This window comes from Python bivittatus, unplaced genomic scaffold, assembly GCF_059951505.1.
Source record: "Python bivittatus isolate LINGU-HERP-01145 unplaced genomic scaffold, Pbiv_v1 ctg000850_np1212, whole genome shotgun sequence".
NCBI lineage: Eukaryota > Metazoa > Chordata > Lepidosauria > Squamata > Pythonidae > Python > Python bivittatus.
Window position 1 is genome coordinate 24,860,300 of NW_028277112.1, and position 21,182 is coordinate 24,881,481.

Genomic DNA, 21,182 nt, shown 5'->3' on the forward strand with positions numbered 1-21,182 from the left:
CTTCTGATGAATATCAAATGAGAGTTGAACTAGTCATTTTTTTTTTAAGTTAAATTAAAATTTGTGTGGATGTACTTTGAAGGATTGAGAGGAAATAAAATCTGTTTACAAACGTGAAGAAAACATGATGCTCTTCCATCCCTTTGCAAGTGATACCTTTCACAACGCCAACTGTTTCTTATTGGAACTGAGAAAATAATCCTGTTCCCAGGAAATCTAAATCCTTTCATATCTCAGTGAAAGAATAATAAAGCATCAAACAGATTTTAGAAATTGCTAATATATTTTTGCATCATTGTAACAACAAAGAAATTGAACAAAACAGTTCATATGTTCCTAATAAATACTGATAGTATCCTCCCAGGAAAAATACAGTGGATTAAGTACAAAAATAAGTGACCAGTGAAGAAGAATGACATTGAGGTGGTTTGGTCATTTACAGAGAATAAATGAGAATCTCGAAAATAAATATACAAAGGAGAAGTGAATAGGTTGAGAGTTAGGGAAAGACTGAGACAGTTGTGGTTGGCTGGAGCTGATGAGATCCTTAAATAGAGAGGCAAGGAGTTTAAAGAACATAAGTTAATGCGTCAGTATATGGTACGGTAGAATCAGGTAGAGTTTGTTAAGTGTAGAAAAAATCTAGTGGTTGATAATGTTGTAAAATAGATTTAGATTTTCTTTCTTTTATTCTTATTTTCTGCCTTTCTTTTGCTTACTACAACATACTGTTTTTCTTTGCATAATGTTGCTCACTCTGAAAGAGAACACTGGTATTGTATGTGTGTGTATGTAATATACATTACAGAAATGCCATGTTATACATTTATATATAAAAATGTATTTTGCCAGTAAATAATAAGCCATGGTCTATTCCAGTGAGAAATGATTATATACTTAGAATTTCAGAAATCTGAAATACAAATGTCATAGTATGTGATGATCATTGTTTAACATTATAGGTAGTCTTCACTTTATGATGGCAATTGGGAATGGAATTTTCATCGCTAAGCAACATGTTTGTAAAATGTGACATCATGTGACCATGCCTTTCCAGTTGCTGCTGTTAAGTGAATTTTGCAATGTCATTAAGCACAATTTCACGTGGTCACCATTTGCGATCTCCTGCTGGCTTCCCCATTGACTTTGCTTGTCAGAAGCCAGCAGTGAAGGTCACAAATGGTGATCACATGACCGCGGGATGGCGCAACATCGTAATTGCAAGACTGTCACCAAGTACCTGGATCATGATCATGTGACGGCGGGGATGGTGCAATGGCTGCAACTACAAGGACCGGTCATAAGTACCACTCATTCAGTGCCATCGTAACTTTGAATGGTCACTGAACAAGTGGTCATTAAATAAGGACTACCTGTATTTCATTGTGTGAAAATATAGTCTTGCAACTGTATTTGCTGTGCCTAACAAAGCATTAGTGATACAGTATTTATTCACTGTACCTAATATAAACTGAAAGTTATTTGTGAATTACTGTTTTGTGATGAAGACCTACCGTACCATTAACTCTTTATAGAATAGAGCGTTATTGGCAAATGCTAGCCAATTTAATATTTTATTTAAGTATTTATAATTTAAATTTCTAGGCTGCCCATTTCAACAATGACTCTTGGTGACATACACGCTGAAGACAACCACAGTAATTAAAAGCCAAAAGAGAGGCAGAGATAAATAAACATAACAGGGAAAACCAAACATACAGTGTAGCAAACTGACATAGTACAATCCAGGTGGAAACACCCTAGCCTATCCCAGAGTTTGGGGGAAAAGCCAGATTTTGTTTGATTAGACACCAAGAAATGTGCTAAGAAAACTAGGCAACCAGTTACTCTGAGAAAGAGGTTTTCTGAACTAGTTATCTCATATGAATTACACTATTGTGTAAATGGATGTTGTAATTTTCTTTCTCATGTTATATGTAAGCCTTAAAGGTGGCAATAATTATTTTGCAATATTGGAGCCACCTCAGTCTTGATGGACTCAAACACAATTTAGAAATACCTAGTTTATCTGACCCTGCCAGCTTTCTATCATAATCAAAATCTTTTAAAGTAAAGTATAACACACTGAGGTTTCATAGATGCAGACTATATGCCTATCAAAAAATAGCGATGAGATCAAGAGAAATCATGTTACAGTGTTCCTATAATTAAGCTTGTTTAAATCATACATAGAGAGTTAATTTAAAAAATGTTACATATGGGAACAATATTATTTTTGAAGCACTTGTTGAACTTCCCCTTACCTTACCTTATTTTTGTGTTTAACATGTGAGCTTTGTAACCCTTCCAACATGCGCTTGTTAACTGGTGCATCTAGAACATTCTATAGCAATTTATAATATACATTGCATATTATACAATGTATTTAAAACATACTAGGAGAACTACTTGTTTCTTTTGGTGAATAACAATTTAAAATCAAACAAACAATGAAGGAATGATTAGTACTAGAGGGTAGTTCTTCATAGTTTCTAGATATCGTAAGGAAAGTCTGTATTGAGCAATCTGTGCAATTAATTTAAAGAATCTGTGTAGTCAATTTAAATCTCATTTAAGAACCCAGCAGGAACATCTCACAGTTTGTCTAGATTTAGATCAGGTCAAGTACAAAGTCATTAGTAAAACTAGTGGAGGTAACTATAGTTCAGTGGAAATTATATTTACAGGAAGTTATATAGCAGTTGAAAGCATTATCCATTGAAATAACTTTTTAAAGAATTGGAAAATCTGAATTTAAAAACATTGAATACAGAAAGTGGGTTCATAAATCAACTTTTAAAATCATATCCAAATGGCAGATTTTCTTAAAATTTTGTACTGCAACTTAAAAGAATTTTGAAAAACACAGATCAAAAGCCTATTTAGCCCATATTTAATTTCACATGCTAGCAAAATAATGCTTAGAATCATCCAATGCAGATTAGAGCCCTACATGGAAAAAGAGATGCCAGCTGTTCAAGCTGGCTTTAAAAAAGGGCAAGGAACACAAGATATTGATGCTGATGCACACTAGATAATTGAGAAAACCAAAGAATACGACAAGTCACTATCTGCTTCACTGATTATAGAAAAGGCTTTGATTGTGTCAATCACGTCAAGCTGTGGAATATGCCCAGAAAAACAGGAATCCCAGAACATCTCATTTTCCTCATGAGAAATCTATATGCAGGTCAGGAAGCCTCAGTGCAGATAGAACATGGCAAAACAGATTGGCCACACAGTAAAGGAGTGAGACAAGGCTGTAACCTCTCCCCTCATTTATTCAACCTACATGCTAAATATATATTAAGAGAAGCTGTATTGGAAGAAGATGAGTGTGGTTTTAAAACTGGAGAAAGAAACATCAATTGCCTATGCTATGCTGATGATACTACCTTGATAGCCAAAAATGCAAAGGACCTGCAAGCTCTAGTAATAAAAATTAAAGAGCAAAGTGAAAAAAAATGAGTCTAAAATTAACTATAAAGAAGACCAAACTAATGACAACATATAGAACAATCTTAGAACTGGCAGTGAAGATATAGAAGTGGTGGATAGTTTCTGCCTTTTGGGATCAACCATCAACAGTAAAGGAACAAGCAGTTAAGAAATAGGCTGCAAAGTAACATTTGGTAGAGCAGCCATGAAGGTCTTGGAAAAAATATTCAAATGTTGTCATGTCTCTACCTAGAAAGACCAGACTCATGCAAGCCATGGTATTCACTGTGATATTCTATGGAAGTGAAGATTGGACTTTAAAGCAGCAGGATAGGAAGAATATTGACACTTTTGAACTTTGGTGCTGGAGAAGACTCCTGAGAAAACTGTGGACGGGCAAGAAAACAACCAATGGATCGTCAAACAAATCAACCCAGAGTTCTCGCTCAATGCACAAATGACCAAGCTCAAATTATCCTACTTTAGACACATTATGTCTAGCTAGCTCTCTGGAAAAGTCTCTAATGCTGGGAAAAGTAGAAGAAAATAAAAGAAGAGGATGACCAACAGTAAGATGGATGGACTCAGTTACAATGGCAATGAGTGCACCATTGGAAGACCTGGAAGACCAGGTTAGGGATAGTTCATCATGGAGAAAATCTATGTAGTCACTAGGAGTCAAAAACAACTTGGTGGCACATCATCCTTTAGTTTTATCTGATGATAATAACCCTAGGAGATACAGTAAGTGAAAGACAGTGACCAATCTAAAATCAATCAATTAGTCTCAATGGCTGCATGTAGAATTGGTACAGGTCCTAAATAATTACTTTAGCCAATGAATCACACTGGCTCCCAAACAGTTGATATTCAGAGTCATGCTTCTTTGATCCTAGTTTAATAACTATGGGAATGTATCGCTTTGATTATATTTTCCATCCCATTAGTTCTAGCAGTGCAGGCATGTTCCAGGTCCCATTCTTAAAATTCTGTCATCTTGTGTGACCTTGGAGATGTACATTTTCTGTGGCCATGCCTGCCCTGTAGGATAGTATCCCATCCTCCCAAAGTCTGCACAACCATTATCTTGTGGCATAGGAAAGCCCTTAAAATGTGGCTTTTTCAGCAGACCCCGGGTCATGATGATTTGTGACCCTACACTGATAATTGGAACATTATTCATTGGTTCTTAGTGTTTCCCTCCCTGATATAGTAATATATATTGTGTTTTGTTGTTGTTATTATTACTGTTTTCTGGTTTTTAAAGAATATTTTCATATTTACATGTCACCCAAAATTACTTAGATGATATTATATATGACATACCAGACAGAAGGAAAGATTTTATAGGCAAACTCTTCCTTCAGTGAGAACAGACATTTGGATACTGCCAGCATAGATACTGAAATACCATTTAAAAATCATTCTCAGACCTGTAAATGATTTTACGTTTTAAAAACTAGTCTTACAAATCATATGCCAGTATAATTTGTCTTGAGATGGTCAAAGAAAACATTCTTCATTCATGCCTTAATGAATTTTTAAGTCCCATTGATGTTTATTAGCAGGTAAATTATGTAGTTATAAAACTTCAGGTGATAAAGGCTTGTAAAAAAAATAGCACAGAGTTAACACTGAGCAACACTCAAATACCATCTTAGTCTCACTTATTCTTATGCACTATATTTAAGTTCTGGTGTTAACACCAAACTTTTGGAAAACCACAGATTCCCCACTTGTACCACACTGAGTGGAAATGTAAAAGAAGAGGTTTGCCTGCAAAGGTCAATTATAAAATATATTATTTTGCCTTAATCCCGTCAACAAACCAGAGATTCGATTCACCCCTTATTTACCCCCATTCTACATAACTGTACCTGTCCAGAGGCAATAAGATCAGTTTCTGCAGGAGAGGGCTGACTTTCTAGAACCACATGGAAAGGAATTTAAAAACTCAAATCTTAGTAACTTAGTATCTCAGCCAGCTTCTGCTGCTTTATTCTAGGGCTGCATGTATTCAAATTATATATCATTGCAATAGAACAGACCGAAGCAGTGTTTGGAGAAAGAAGAGAATAAAGGACTTTTATAAACACCAAGATTCGAAACATAATTGATCTAAGACTGTCGTGATAGTGGGCCATAGCTTGAAAACTGCTTAACTCTGAACACATTTCAATATTGTTTTACTATTCAGAATAAAGAGTGTAGGTTCCCCTCCCCCCATCTTATTTCAAAAGCTTTTGCACCAATAATATTCTAGTTTCCTGTATTAAAAGGCAGTGTTGCTGAAATATAGCTCCATCTAATTTTAACTCATTAACAACAAAATAGTCTACTGGGGACTAATTGCAACTCCTTCTCCTCTATTGGAACTCCTTTAGGGCTGCTGGAGAAAAAAATCTTGCATGGTATGGTGACAGATGGTAGCTAACTTAAGGCAATTGCTTAAAGTAAGGATTTTGTAACCTCTTAGAGGCACTAAAGTATCTTCAGAATTAATTTTCTTTTTTAAAATAGATCTATCCATCGTATTCATTTATCCATTCTATGAAGATCCCTCAAAAGTTAGGATATTTTTCCTATGAGGATTGTATCTATTAAGCTAGAAAATTCAGGGTTTTTTAAAGTAAGTCTTAAAAATAAACCCTGCGCCATTTATAAAAAGATCGTTTATACCAACCTGTTTTCCAAAACTTTGTAACTCAGGGAAATATTAAAATTGCAACAGTCATACTTGGGTTTGTTTGTTTTGTTTTGTTTTGTTTTGAGACCAGGTTATCTATAATGTTGGTCTGTATGCTGCATATTCCTACTGCTGCTCAGGAGTTGAAATGATTATATAATTGGGCTTCACACTGTTTTGGCTGACCTTGGCTGACAAGACTAAATTATCGACTGTGTTGATAGCTTTGGAAAAGTGATAGACAACTTCTGGAATAATAAACAAGCAAGAAGAAGGGAAAATAATGTTTAACATAAGAGTAGCTCAATAAATATTTAATAAAATCTAATCAGGGAAATAGAACAAGTTAGTATAAAATATTAAGCTACAGTAAATTCTGGAAAAGTGCATTCACAATAAATTTAGTAATGTTGGCATATTTTATTACAACAGAAGTGTTAGGGAGTACTTAATGGTGACATATTTACTTACAGAATGTTACCAATAAAGGAAAGATACAAAGCTGATTGTGAGTGAAGTTTGTTTACCCACCTGTCTCATTTTAAAATGCATTTTGCCTTATGAAGCAGAAGAATAAGTTGCTCAGTGCTAATATTTATTTCTAATCTTGGAATAATACTGAACATCTCACACGTCTGTGTTTACACAGCCCACCACTTCACATCATTAGCACACTCATTATGACTCTGTCCCTCAAAAGAAATGGAGAAGCTGGAGCTAGCAGTGTGAGACGGGGTCTGAAAGCAAAGACCTCAGAGGATTGGTAAAAGGAGATGGCTGCAGTAGAGAAGACTAAAGGTCCATACCATAGCAAATATTTAAGTGGCTCTCACATGCAACTTGTTCTCCATTGAAATCAACATACTGAAATTAAAAGGAAGGAGATTCGAGCTGAATATTAGATGCTTCTTCACGGTAAGAGCTGTTAAGCAGAGGAACAGTCCGCCTTGAATACTACTGGATTCCCCAGTGCTGGAGGTTTCCATATGAGGGCTGGATAAGGCATCCGTTGGGGATACAGGTAGTCCTTGCTTAATGTCCATTCATTTAGTGACCATCTGAAGTTATGACAGCACAGAATGAAGGTACTTACGACCATCCTCAAAGTTTTGGCCATTGCAGCACCCGTGCGGTCACATGAATAAAATTCAGGCTCACTTGGGCCCAGCTGCATTTACGATCACCTTTTAGCCCATCTACCCACTGCTGCCAGCTGCCCCCACCACCCAGTCCTTTCTGCCACCGCCACTCCCACTGCACCACTGTTTACACCACCACCTTTCATGCCAGTGCAGCTGGAGCTTCTCTCATGCCCTGCCCAGGGCCTCCATTCATGCACCAGCCAGGTTCTCTGTGCCCCGCCCAGGGCTGTTTTTTGCACCAGTGCAGCCAGGGCCGCCTTTCACATGCCAGGCTCTTTTGTGAAAGAAGACCCTGGCTGGTGCGCAAACGGCCCTGGCTGTCATGTGAATGGAGGTCCTGGGTGGAGCGCGAGAGAAGCCTCGGCTGCACAGGCATGAAGGAAGGCCCTGGCTGGAACAGTAGTGGGATGCAGTGTAGCGGGTGAGGTAGCAGGCAAGGCTGGGCAGTGGGGGCCGCTGGCAGCAGCACACAGGCTGGTGGGCAAAGGGCAGAGATGTGGGGAAGATAGTGGTGGGAGTTCCAGAGAAAGCAGTCCTTTACCTTACTGAGGCTCGTGGCTGGGAATGTCTTGGACTGGAGTGGGTCCTTGCCTAACTACCTGGAGGATTCAGTTAACGATGGCAACTGGGACTGCCGGGATTGCTGTCGCTAAGTGATGTGGTTATATGAGTCACACTTTACAACCACATCAGTGATGGAAATTCTGATCCCAATTACCATCAGTAACCGAGAATTACCTGTACTTAGTGGATTTTTTAATGAGCAGGACTAGATAATCTGTAAAATCCTTCCCAAGACATATATTCTATGATTTTTTATGGTAGATTACCTGCAATCCACATACCTCTAATATAATGTTCAGATAATCATATGAAAACCTATTTTCTGGAGTCTTGTGTATTTTCTGTTTGATTGTATGTTTTTGCAACCTCACTCCTAATACAAAAAGAGATCTTCTGGTACAGTTCATCATCGGAGCATATTTTACATACAGTCTGATTCCCCTTTGAGAAACTGAAATGCATACCTGTGTATGTAGTCCAAGAAATATCACATAAAATGTTCAGACTAGATGAGAGGCTGATGGTTTTAATACCGGATGAACATTAAGGAATGGATCAGATGCTCTAGGCAAGAAGGAATGCAAATAGCAAAGATTGCATAAGTTCCATCTTGATTGCTTCCAAAATTAAAACCTTTTTGTAGTAATTTAAAATTGCATGAAATTTGGATTTCATTACTTTCTACATTCAAGTCATCATGCATGAACTGAGGAAGGTTGTAGAAGCTGGTTCTGTACTTTTTAGATCTATTATCAGAGAAGTAGTATAGTATATTTCTTCTCATGCACCCTACATAGACATCCTTTGCTGTAGGTGAAAATGCTGTACAATATACAGTGGAACCTCGAGTTACGAATTTAATCCAATCCATGACTCTGGTTGCAACTCGAATTGGTCGCAACACGAGGCAAATTTTCCCATAAGGTTCAATGTAATTACCGTTAATCCGTTCCGGCGTCCGTGGACCATGCGTCAGGGGCGGAAAAATGGCCACGGACCACGTGTCAGGGGTGGAAAATGGCCGTGGACCACGCAGCAGGGCAGAAAAACAGCCGCGGCCCACGTGGAACGGGCGGAAAAATGGCCGTGGACCACGTGGAATGGATGGAAAATGGCCGCGGACCACGCGGCACGGGGGGGGAAATGGCCGCGGACCATGTGGAATGGGCGGGAAATGGCCGCGGACCACGTGGCACGGTCAGGAAATGCCCGCGGATCCGGTTCGTAAGTCAAGGCAAGTTCGCAAGTCGAGGTAAATTTTTGGGTCCAGAGCTGGTCGTATCTTGAAAAATTCATAAGTAGGGGCGTTCGTAACTAGAGGTACCACTGTATTAGTATACTAAATTCTAGATATTAGTGGCAGGTATTTTCCAGCAGTGCAAGGTATCAGCATACATATTTCGGTGATCAGCACTCTGTGCAGCAAGTTTTACAACATTTTTTCATAATAAGAAATAGTTTTTAGCAAACCGATTATACTGCATCTACATATCTTACATTCTGTCATATTGGTTACATCAGCTTGTTTGTTAATTTAACAAAGCATACCGAAGTCAGTTATTTTGTTCTGTGCCTTAAAGGACCTCCCAGCCAATGAAAATAGAGGAATTCATCTGAAGCATCATGCATGATTAGCATATATAATTTTCTCTACTATCTTGTTTGTTTGGTTAAAAACCATGTCCCTTTTATAATTTATAGAAATCCTGATTATATATCAGTACATAGTACATGTTGACTATTACATTATAGTTAATTCTTGCTTTGTTTACTTTCTCCCTTTTAACAATAAACTGCCTTTCAACTACAATCAGAAATTCATTTAGAATAGCAAATGACTGACTTCTAAAAAGGCTTTCCATTTGGGTCAGCAAGTATGACAGAATACTATATAAAGGAAAAGCTACGAGGCAGAATTTTCACAAGATTGTTGTGAAAACGACTTGAGACAAGAGATCTGTAAAGCAGTCTGTTAGTTTACATTCTGTCTATCCATCACAATATTTAAAGGTTAAGCAAGTATTATTATGTTATAGTCATTTATTTTTGGACTTTGTTTAATAGAAATGTGTACATCAGTGGTAAGATGTATCTTATATATATATATATGCACATACACACACACACACACATGCAGACGGACAGAGAGACAACTGTTGGTTGTGAGATACCTAAGATACTTGGCAAGTATTAATGTGTTTTCCATCCTCACCTCTAAGGAACAGTGCTTCATATAAAGTGATAAAAACTAGTGCTTTTATTTAGTATGTTAGAACAGAAGTGGCCAGCTTGTAGCCCTCAGCACCCATTTCCACAGCCCCTTTTGTGGTTTTGTGAGACTTAAAGAAGCCATTACCCCCCCCCAAAACCTTAACCCAACAAAAAAATTACCATTTTTTTATTTGCAAGGGATTTTAAGGGCAACATTATGACCCTGAAAACCCTTTTCAACTTCTCCTCCCCCCCCCCAAAAAAAAATGACAGAAAAAGGGAGAATATTTTGGTGTCAACTATGGCCTCAAAAGCCAGTAGCTCCTTGTAGGCAGAAATGCAAATGCTTCTAGTTTTTGAGGCCATGGTTGACACCAAAATATTCACCCTTTTTCTGTTATTTTGGGGTGGGGAGGAGGAAGAATGCTTGTCTTTCAATTAGACATAGAAATTATCAAACATTTTGTTCATTGTCTGTTTTTTTAGCTTGCCAACTTTCACCTCAGTTGGCATAGACTATTCTCTACTGCTGGCAGTAATTCAAGGAACTTGCTTTTGGATGATTATTTAGGAAAAAAATTGAATTGAAACATCTCATGAAGAAAACAATCCTGGCAACAGTAAAAAAAAAAATAAAAAATCCCAATACTGTATATGTAATACAATTTCACAATCTGATGTAGTCAATTATATACCAGAAATATTTGTTTTATATTTGTGCATGTATATCACTGTTAAAGTGACAGAGGAAAAGAATCTGAGTGAAATATAGATGGACATCGTAACTTATAGCTTATGCCATGATAGAGGAACAAACAAACCTTTATTCTCTACCTCACTTACATTAGCACAACCCATCCAACTGCCTTGTTTTGGAAGTAAAGGGGCTTGTTGTTGTTCAGTCGTTAAGTCGTGTCCGACTCTTCATGACCCCATGAACCATATCGCGCCAGGCCTTCCTGTCTTTCACTGTCTCCCTGAGTTTGCTCAGTTTCATGCTCATTGCTTCAGTGATGCTATTTAACCATCTCATCCTCTGCCGTCCTCTTCTCCTTTTGCCTTCAATGTAAAGGGGCTATTGCATTCCAAATAACAGGTTACTAATGAAGAATTTCCTCAAATGCATCATGACATGCTTTGAACATACCTTACTGATAAAGTCACTTACATCCACCCATATTTCCCATAAACATTGGTCAGATTGTTAAATGTATATATATATTTAATTTCTATAGTTAAATTTCAAATTGCATTATTTGAAGCCATGGACAAGGTGCATGGAGAAATACTCCTTGGGCTATCTATCTTGGCTATTTGTCTAGCTTTTACAGTAGTTGAACTGCTGCTGCTATGCTGCATAGTAGCTATTATTGTGGTAGTAGTTCTCTTTTATATTATTACATTTCTGACCATTTTAGTTTGTTTTATTACAGTGGTACCTCGGGGTACGAACTTAATCTGTTCCGTGACTCTGGGGATATCCCGAGTTGGTCGTAACCCGATGCAAATTTCCCCACAGGGTTCAATGTAAATCCGGTTAATCCGTTCTGCCCTCTGAATTTGGTCGCACCCCAAAGCAAATTTTCCCATAAGGTTCAATGTAATTACTGTTAATCCGTTCTGGCGTCCACGGACCATGCGTCAGGGGCAGGAAAACGGCCGGGCGCCACGTGGCACGGAGGGAAAATGGCCGGGCATGGCGCGGCGGGAAAACGGCTGGGCGCCGCACCACGTGGCAGGAAAATGGCCACGGACCACGTGTCAGGGGCGGGAAAATGGCCGCGGACCACGTGTCAGGGTGGAAAAATGGCCGTACCCCGAGGCGGAGTTCACACATCGTGGTAAATTTTTGCGGCCGGAGCTGGTCGTAACCCGAAAAGTTCATTAGTAGAGGCATTCATATCCTGAGGTACCACTGTATATCCCACTTTCAGATTAATGTTAATGAAAAGCAGAGAGGGTTAACGTTTATTTTAAAAATAAAATAAATAACTACATATGCTCTCATGTCCCAGTATTTAACTTCTTTGTGAGAGTCATTCACAAGTAGGCCTCTCTTTGATACATACCCATCCTTGCCCTGAGATTGACAATATTAGTGAAAGCAAACCTGAGCTATCTTTGTTATGCATAGATCCTTACTCAGCTTTGAAAGATAAGCTCAAATTTTCCCTTATCATGCAAGAGCAGGAGCAGGTTAGAAGTCCTACGAGAAAACCAACCTGCATCCTATGGCTGCTGCTTGACTGGCCGCATAATGCAGTGGCCATTTTGGAGATCTCTGTTGCTTTCTTCCTGGGACTCAAGATTTTCATGGACTGGGCTCTGCTTCAGAGCTGGAGCATGAGGGCAGACCACAGAGGATTCTATCATAGACTCTGGCAGCTTGATGGAGAAGATTTGGGTTGTTGCTTGTCAGTTGAGATTTTTTTGGGAGAGGAGGCTTGGGAAGGCTGATCTGGTCTGTTGCCATTGATTGATGGTGGTGGGTGGGTCTTGCCTTCTGTTTTCCCCCCTGCAACCCTGGTAAGAGTGGGGGAACATTGAGGTAGAGAGAGAGATGATGGAAGACAGGAGCAGGTCACTCTCAAGGGGGGTGACCTTGGTGTCTAACACCAATGTCAGGTTCTAGTCCACTGAGCTCAGGCCCAAACCCTGGTCTCCAGGGCCTCAGAGGTTCTGTACCCTGGGTGTTGCTACCTAATGCCAGGTTGGTTTGTAATAAAGCTTACCTCCTCCATGACTTGATTGTGGAAAAGAGGCCTGATTTTGTGTGTATTGCCAAAACCTGGTTGGGCATGGGGGGGGGGGTGTTCCTTGCTCAGAAATGTGCCCTCCATGGCACCAGTGGTAGTAGTTGTTATTCAAGAATCTTTGGCAGCATTAAGGGGTATTTATCCAGACATAGCTGGATGTAAGACTCTCTTTGTGAAATTGGGCCGTAAGTTCAGTTGGGCTTGCTGCTTGCTTACATTACTCCCTGCACTGTGTGGGGGGTGACCCTGCCTGAGCATCTTGACTCCATGGCTGAGCTGACAATGGAGTTCCCCTGGGTGATGATTCTGGGGAACTAAAACCTGCCCTCTTTAGGCCTGAAGTCAGAAGTGGCTTGGGAGTTCATGGCTGCCATGGACCTGATCCAATTTGGGGCCCAACTCACAACAGGGAACACATGATGATGTGACTGGGGGCATTGGTGATGTGATCTGGGATTGGGGGATGTTAACTTCAGTCCCTTGCTGTAGACAGATTAGTCCCTCTTGCCTACTGCAGGAGGTAGGGCTAAGTGAAACCGACCCAGTACAGGTAAAAGCCTTTATTAGGCTTACCTTGTAGCAATAAGAGTGGTGAAGCATGTTTACATCTCCACTCTTGTTGCATCCATAGATCGCCAGCCAGTGACCCTGTTTCAGGTGATCGGGTCCCTTTGGAAGAAAGAGGGATGGGGGGAGCCCTTGCAGGGCCACTGTGAGGACTATTCTAGGTATCTGTCAGACAAACATGCTCAGTTTTGCTCTGACACTGGCTGGTCAGGTCCTGTGGAAGTGACCGAGGCACATCTTAGCTCAGTTATCTGGATGAGTTCAAGCCAGTCAGTCCTGAGGAAACGGGCAGGGTCCTTGTTTCTGTGAGTTCTGCCACCTGAATTCTCGATCCATGCCCCTCCTGTTTGGTTAAGGCCTCCCAGGAGATGGCATGTGGTTGGATTCAAGCAGTAGTTAATGCCTCTTTGCAGGAAGGGGTATTCTGCCAGCCTTGAAAGAGGCAGTAGTGCATCCCTTTCTCAAGAGGTTATCCTTGGACCTAAGAGAATTGGACAACTTTCCTCCAGTCTCCAACTTTCCCTTTTTAGGGGAGTTTGTTGAGAGCATGGTAGATGCCCAGCTGCAGAGGGCCCTGGATAAAGCAGATTATCTAAACCCTTTTCAGTCAGGGTTCAGGCCAGGTGATAGTACTGAGACAACATTGGTTGCATTTCTAGATGACCTATGTAGGGCTCAGGATGGGGTGATGTGTCCATCATGACCCTCCTGGATTTCTTGGAAGCTTTCAATACAGGCTGGTCCCAGGAATTGGGAGTGGGAAGTGTCAGCCCCCCTAGGTAAACCAAATCAGGAAATTAAATCCACAGAAAGGCTAAAACTACAAGATTGGCCATAACAGAATCTTGCTAGTCTGATTGCACTGTACCTCCTCCCTCTTCTTATACTACACTGAATCAGGAAGGAACCTGCCTGAGCCACTTCTGAATAATATCTTGTTCTTAGGGCTTAAAAAAATATTTCAGCTCCCTATGCCTAGGAGAAAGTTGGTGCGCAATTTGGGGGTCCTCCTGGACTCACAACTCCTGCTCGAGGAGCAGACATGGCTAAAGGGCCTTTGTAAAAATTCATCTTGTGGGCCAACGTCATCCATTCCTGGAATGTTAGGCCTTGCTCTGAATCACTTATGCTTTAGTCACTTCCTGACTACATTATCTTCTCTATCTTCTCTTGCAGGACATTCCCAGTTAGCCTTGCTTGTGTTTGTCCTTTTTCTGGGGAGGCTGCTGAAGGAAGGGACAGGGCTTGCACATTTAAAAAATGGCTATAACAGTGGTGGATATCAGAGGACCAATTTATTAGAAAACTGCAAACTGGTAACCCTATACTCTATCACTCTTCCTTTATCTTTGCCCTTTTTTCTGGACTGATGGGCAGATTTCTGTCAATTGTTTTATTTTCTAAGAAAGCTTATGAATTCATTTGGGGCCTAGAAGCATTATTGAAATAAAGATGATGCTGGAGGATAGTGCTTGGTTCTATAGCATGCAAACTGATCTTAAGGGGAAAAAAAGTTAAAAGACAGAGTAGATGTCAAAGAATCCCCTGGCGCATTAATGCCCCAGGAGCCCTAATCTAAAAGTGATTATTATTTTTCCCACAATATCTACATAAGGATGTAACAAATTTTAATAAGCAAGGACATTTTAGGGATAATTGACAAAGACTAAAGTTTGATGCTAAACCATTGATGACCATATCTAATTTTGTACAATAACTAAGAATGGTCAATTTGTATTAGACAAGTATCATGTCATATGTATAACCATTGACTGAGATAATATTCTTGGTGGATCCTCTAATGATAATTCCTGTGACAGTCACTATGTGAGCAATTTGATTCTAGAAAATTCCATTCCTTCTGTTTTCCACCATTCTTGTCTGTCACTTGGACAGTTCCTTTCTTTCCTTCAAATATACTTGCTCCTTGGATTGGTGTGCTGTCTATTCATTCATATTTGTCATTCATTGCTTATCATGATTTAAAAGCAGAGCAATTTCTGGTTCTTATATTTGATTATGAGCCTCAGCTGGAGGTTTGTCTTTGTTATGGCTGCTAATCTTTGACTTTTTTTTTTTTTGACATCCAGAATGTTAGAGGATGTTGATTTGTGTTGAAACTCATGTAAATTAAAATATTATTCTTACAAAATATTTTATGACTAGGAAAAGATGTACATACATATCTGGAAAAAAGCATACTTTTTCCTGACAGTTTCCTGTCAGCTACTGACAGTTCTTGCCTTTCATATGTGGATATTCACATTCCAAAACTTATAGTCAGATGCTATTGTTCTCAGAATTGTATATAAGTAAATACATTTAAATCTGGATTTACCTTTGTGGAGCAGATAAGAAAACCTAGCAACTCTTGAAATCCAAAAAGTCTACACTCAGAACCTTTTAACAGTATAAATATTATTTTTAATAGTATAGGTGTTCTAAGTTAGCCTTCCCCAACCAGTGGCCTATGCTGATTTCATTGGATTTTGTCCTTGCAATCACGGCAACTGTTCAGTAATCTTCCAATCAGGATGATCAAAACAATTATGGAAAGTGAACTCCAACATATCTGAAAGGCACCAAGTGGAAATGATGCTTCTACGCTACAGCTGTCATTTCTTGTGAACGATGCATTGTTTCCATTTATTCTTAGCAGATATGTGGGGAACAAATCTATTTCTGGATACAAAGGCATGTAATGACTATCAATCTAGACCATCAGTTCACGGTAGCAGCTTCAGCTATGCTGCTACACTGATTTTTGCCATTTAACCGTTTTCGTTAATCAAATCCTCTGTCAGAATCTACTGACCAAGTCAGCTATCTGTCTCATGCAAGGAATGTTTTGCAGGGACTTTGAAACAGAAGACCAGCATCTGTAGCTTGGTCTGAAGCGTTTAAAAACATTTGTGGTGTAGTCTTGCTTGTACTGAGGCAATGAATAAAGCCTCATTCCTTGCAAAATGAAAATATAAAACTTACTGTTTTGGCTGCCCATTCATTGGAATACCAAACAGCCTTTTCCACTATCTGTGATGAGACGCTAGATTACCAAACGAGTTAGAAGAAATTAACGGAATATTGGTGAATTCAACAGAACCACCAGAAATTTTAGTAATCCTGTTCACATGCCCAAGACCATAGGTGTGAATTGTTAGAAGCAGAAATGGATAAATGGATAAATGGATTAAAACAGGTTATTTAAAATATTGATAAGCTTTTAAATGTTTATGTTCTTTAAAGAAAAACTTTAACCTATCTCTCATGTTTTATCAGACAGCTGTTACACTATTAAAGCTGGGAAAAAGTATAAAACTAGAAAAGATGCACAATAGGGAAAATTGAAATTATTAAGGACAAAACTAGCTCCTGTACATTTGGGTTTGGATTTTTCTGATATTAAAAAACGGTTTACAAGGGGTGGAAAATGCTACACACACATGAATGGATGTATTAGTTGGGAAATCACAAAGTTTTTTCTTTCTTTCAGTATTACTATTTTGCTCATCCATTGATGCTGTATGTGAGGAGATTAGGAACAAAGTGGAGTTAATTGCCATTAGATATATTGACTATCATCAATTTAGATCACTTAAAGGAAACTAGACTGTTTCATGGATGATAAGACTATTGCTATCTTACCTTAGCAAATGTATATTAGCAGATACTTTCAGCTTTTAAGGAAACCATCTGGCCTCAGAGAGATGTATAATTCACATTTGTGATGGAGGAAGTACATTTTCTGGAATTTCTATCATATTTGTCTATCAAGAAGACAAGGACTAAGTATTAAAGGGCTGTGGCTGCTGCAGCTGCTCTAACAATGGCTGAAAGGTATTGGAGTGGGACCGGCTTTTGTTTTAGATTCTGTCCCATCTGCTGGGCTAGCTGGTTTATTTTTGGGGCTAACTGGTCCATCTAGCGTACCATTTGATTCTGAGACTGGAACAAATGATCGATGACTTGGTCAGTGGTTAGCGTGTTAGCTAAATTTGAGAGTTTTGACTCTCCTCAATTTGGATTCAGTCCGGCAGAAGATCAGACACAAAAATACCAGCTGAGATTTTAAAGTTTTATTGAAGGCTTGCCAATAGAGTCAGCTGGGGTCTCCCCTTAAGACAGAGAAGAACCCGGTCACACCCAAAGAAGATGATTTTAAACATGTTTCTTAGAAAGAGGTACAGAAATTAACAAATGATTGGCTGAAATTGGCATAAGTTTTGGATCCTCCTTATTATTGGGGGAAACTTATCTTCCTGATGACCTATTGGTTACTAGTCAGAGTTTGGGGCACCCCCCTCTGATCTTCTGAATTTTATTGTTTCCTAGAATGCAGATTGAGGTCACTTCTTCCCATATCTTTATGGTCTGACACTTAAGGAGACAGGATGTCTGCCTAAAGCCTTTCAACATAACAGAGACAAGGGAAATGTGTGAAGGTTCCTGAATATCAGTTTCCTTGTTATCCCTTTGGCTTTCAAATGTAAGAAAATAAAGATGAGGGAAACAGAGCCCTTTTTCATAAGGTTTCAAGTGGAGTTAAGTAGAGGACTGAGCACTTGTGCTTGTTTCCCAAGCAACAGCTTTCATCCAATAGCATTGGGAGTAAGGGGAAGCAATCAAGTTCTCAAGGTTCACTTCCAGGCTTGGAAGTAAATCATAGGTTTCTGGACCTTTAACCTTTATTTAACTCTTGGCTAGATGTGATAGAAGACTCTCAGACATGATTCATTAGATCAGATTTTTAAGTGCAAATAAGAATGACAATGCAAATACAGCCCATTGCAATATAAACTTCTACAAAATAGAAGTTATAGACTTCTATAACTGTGAATCAGCATTTCAAGTCTAGCCTTCTTCCTCCTGCTTTTCCAAATTAATGGATATTATTTGGGTCACTTGGTGGCCTAGGGAAGCAATTGAGATATGTTTATGAACCCCTCTCTCTTCATTGGGAAGCATGAATAATGTTGCTGGGTAGAGCGGAATGCAGGGTGAAGGAAACAAATTGGAGAGCTGGATTGCTTAGGGTGACATAGATGAAAGATTAATTGAGGAACAGGAACTCAGAACAGAGTTAGAGAAAGAGAACATTAGAGAAGTAAGTGAAGGGAGGGGCAAGAGCAAATTAAAAGACTCTAAAAAAGAGAGAACCAGAAAGACTAATGGGAAAAATGGTAGAGGCAAAGCATGGAAAAGGGAAGTACCTGATCTTGTGAAGGAAAAAGGGAAGAAAAAAAAATAGGTCCAGAAGACAGCTAAAAGAAATACCAGCTGGGTTAGTGAGGAAAACCCAATACCAAAGGAGCAGTGAGACAGACTCTCCTGCAAACTGGAGAGTAGGTGAAGCACTGAATTGGGATCAAATGGAAACTGACCCTAAACAATCTCCTTTTCTAAAAGACATTTTTTGGGGCATGCACTGTTTTCATAGATAGATAGATAGATAGATAGATAGATAGATAGATAGATAGATAGATAGATAGATAGATAGATAGATATGGGGAGAAAGCCCCACCTTGCTCAGTGCTTCATTTACTCTCCTAAGATACTATGTTGTGGATGAAGCATAGCATCTTAGAAGAGAAACTCAGAGGTGGGGTAGATGGTTGACAAAAATCAGGGCCCAAGAGAAAAATGTTGAGCTTTGAGGTAAACAACATTTATTGGGTTCTGGTGAATATTTGTCTTACTGGCAGTTTGTCCTGGATAGATTAATATAGAAGGGGAAAAATTAAGCATGCTTTTTTCTTTTCTGTTCAGCTGCAGTTTAAAGCATTTGGCTTAATGTTTCTGTAACACAGAATGTTGCTTTAATTGTACCTATAAAAATAGGCTTTAGATTCATTGTCAGAATTCAGGACTTCATGTGGGGCAGTGGCTCATTTTGATCTAGGGCAGCTTAGGCTTTCTATTCAAAATCCACTCAGTTTTTCCTCTTACATATAAATGTAATACATAAATAAATATCTTATTTATAAAGCCATATTTTTCATCTAATGGCTGGATTTGTTTAGTATTTTTTATTAGCATATTGTGTGAATCCAGCCATTGTGATAGGGTTATTGCTTAGTGGTGATATCTGTTTCCCAGACTTTATTTAGCTAAATGGGTGAACCCAGCTAGTGAGATTTAATTCTGAACATACATGTATCTACTGCCAAAAGATCTGATCAAGTCACTATCTCTGGCGCAGCAAGTCAAGCAGGGCTGTTAAAAACTTAATAAAACCTGAATTCCTCTGAAATGAGCATATGCTAGCATAAGTCCCTGCAAGTATAAAGCAATGGCCAAGTGCCAGACAATTGGTTCTTTGAGGATCCAGAGACAATAAACGCACCAGTAAGTAAGGAGTTTTCAAGCATTTTTGTTAACTCTAGCAGACAGATTTAAACAGAAACACAAAAGCATAACATACCAAGCAAGATGACAACAAATCTCTGTTCAGCTGTTGGGACCCCCAGTGGAATAACAGCGGAGACCCCAAAACAGCCAAGCCACACAGCACCCAGCGCTAGGTCTGTGCCAAAGCTCCCAGCTCAGAGGGTCTTATCAAACCTAGTACTACAACCTCATGATCTTGTTTCCATGGTATTGAGATTACAGGACCTGACCTTGGCTAGATGGTACACCTGTTCATCATGTAAATTGACAGAACCCTGGAAAGTAAACCAAGAGCCTGGGAATTGTACAGATAAGCCAGTGCCAATTTAAATAATCTGGAGGTCCTCCTACAACTGTGTGAAGATTCCTCCCTTCCCTTTATTTACCAAGCAAGTATGAAAAACAAGTTAAACATTATTATGACTCAGAATTAACTTCTAGAATCTTCTTAATATGAAGGAGAAATCAAAAGATGTCACTACACTCCTCAAAATGCAATGGTATTCCACAATGTCACTCTACTCCACCCCTGACATATTTTAATTTCCCTTCATATTTTTGTTTTTCATGAATTCCAAGTCTCCAAGTAATAAGTACATTTGTATACAATCATTTAACTTTAATACACAGAATGCACATTAGTGTAAGTAAAATAAAAATAGTAGGAAAATAACTACTGGGTGCCATGCATAATTTGAAATATTGGTCATAGTTGGGCTCCACCCTGAGAAAACATCCCATCAGTCATAAGTGGTCAAATCCTCAATATCCTGAGTAACTCTGACTAATTCAGCATGCTCATGTTTTTCAATTTAGTTCTTTTTATTTCAGTTTCCAGTTCAGTTCTTTTATTGCTTACACCATATAGACAGAATCTTGCCAGACTAAATCTGTATTACTCTAACCTAGTGGATATACCCTGGGAGATTCTAGGGAGTGGCTGTCCTAATTCTCTTTCTCTTCCCATGATTCAGCTCCAGATTGTGTTGTCTCGTGTCTCACCCCACTTCCTGGAGTGTGCTCCCTCCTTCCTGAGAACCTGCTGCATTACTGTAGTCCATCACATCACCTCCCCCTTCATAGACATGTTCCATCACAGTTGGTCTCCACTGGAGCCTTACCTCTCCTCTAATCCAGAGGCTGGGGCACCTCCCATCCCCTGATTCCTTTGCTAGGTAAGGAGGGATATAATTGTTCATCAGGTGGGGCTGTCAAGGTAGCTCCCCTCACCTGTAAATTTCCTTTCTTATTAGTGGCACATTTCTGTTTCCACATTTTACTAACGAACTGCTTTTTCCCAATTTTTTATCCCTCCTTGGTTCCCCAAGTATGGGGCTTGAGGGCATTTTCTCTCTGTACATCTCCCAGTTATACTATCAGCCCTACAACGTCTCCTATGGTTGGCTCCCTGTGCTGGGCCCAGCAATGCCA

At 39.3% G+C, this 21,182-nt stretch overlaps 1 protein-coding gene and 1 long non-coding RNA gene across 4 annotated transcripts in view; one reads left to right on the forward strand and one right to left on the reverse strand.

Moving 5' to 3' along the window:
- PRR16 (proline rich 16) overlaps positions 1-21,182 on the forward strand; it is a 124,374-nt gene that overhangs the window by 94,149 nt on the left and 9,043 nt on the right. The window contains exon 3 of one of the 2 annotated variants that reach the window (XM_088129958.1): positions 14,541-16,171. The exons of the other annotated variant lie outside the window; for it this stretch is intronic. The gene's annotated coding sequence lies outside the window, so the exon portion shown is untranslated. Of the gene's footprint in view, positions 1-14,540; positions 16,172-21,182 lie in introns of those variants that run through there. 2 annotated transcript variants of the gene reach the window in all.
- The window catches only part of LOC112540226 (uncharacterized), a 36,217-nt gene that overhangs the window by 8,591 nt on the left and 6,444 nt on the right, over positions 1-21,182 (reverse strand). The window contains exons 1-2 of one of the 2 annotated variants that reach the window (XR_003084283.2): positions 19,786-19,928; positions 8,295-8,394 (exon numbers count right to left, since the gene is read on the reverse strand). This is a non-coding gene — a long non-coding RNA (uncharacterized LOC112540226). Of the gene's footprint in view, positions 1-8,294; positions 8,395-19,785; positions 19,929-21,182 lie in introns of those variants that run through there. The other variant, XR_015793729.1, reaches the window with a different exon arrangement.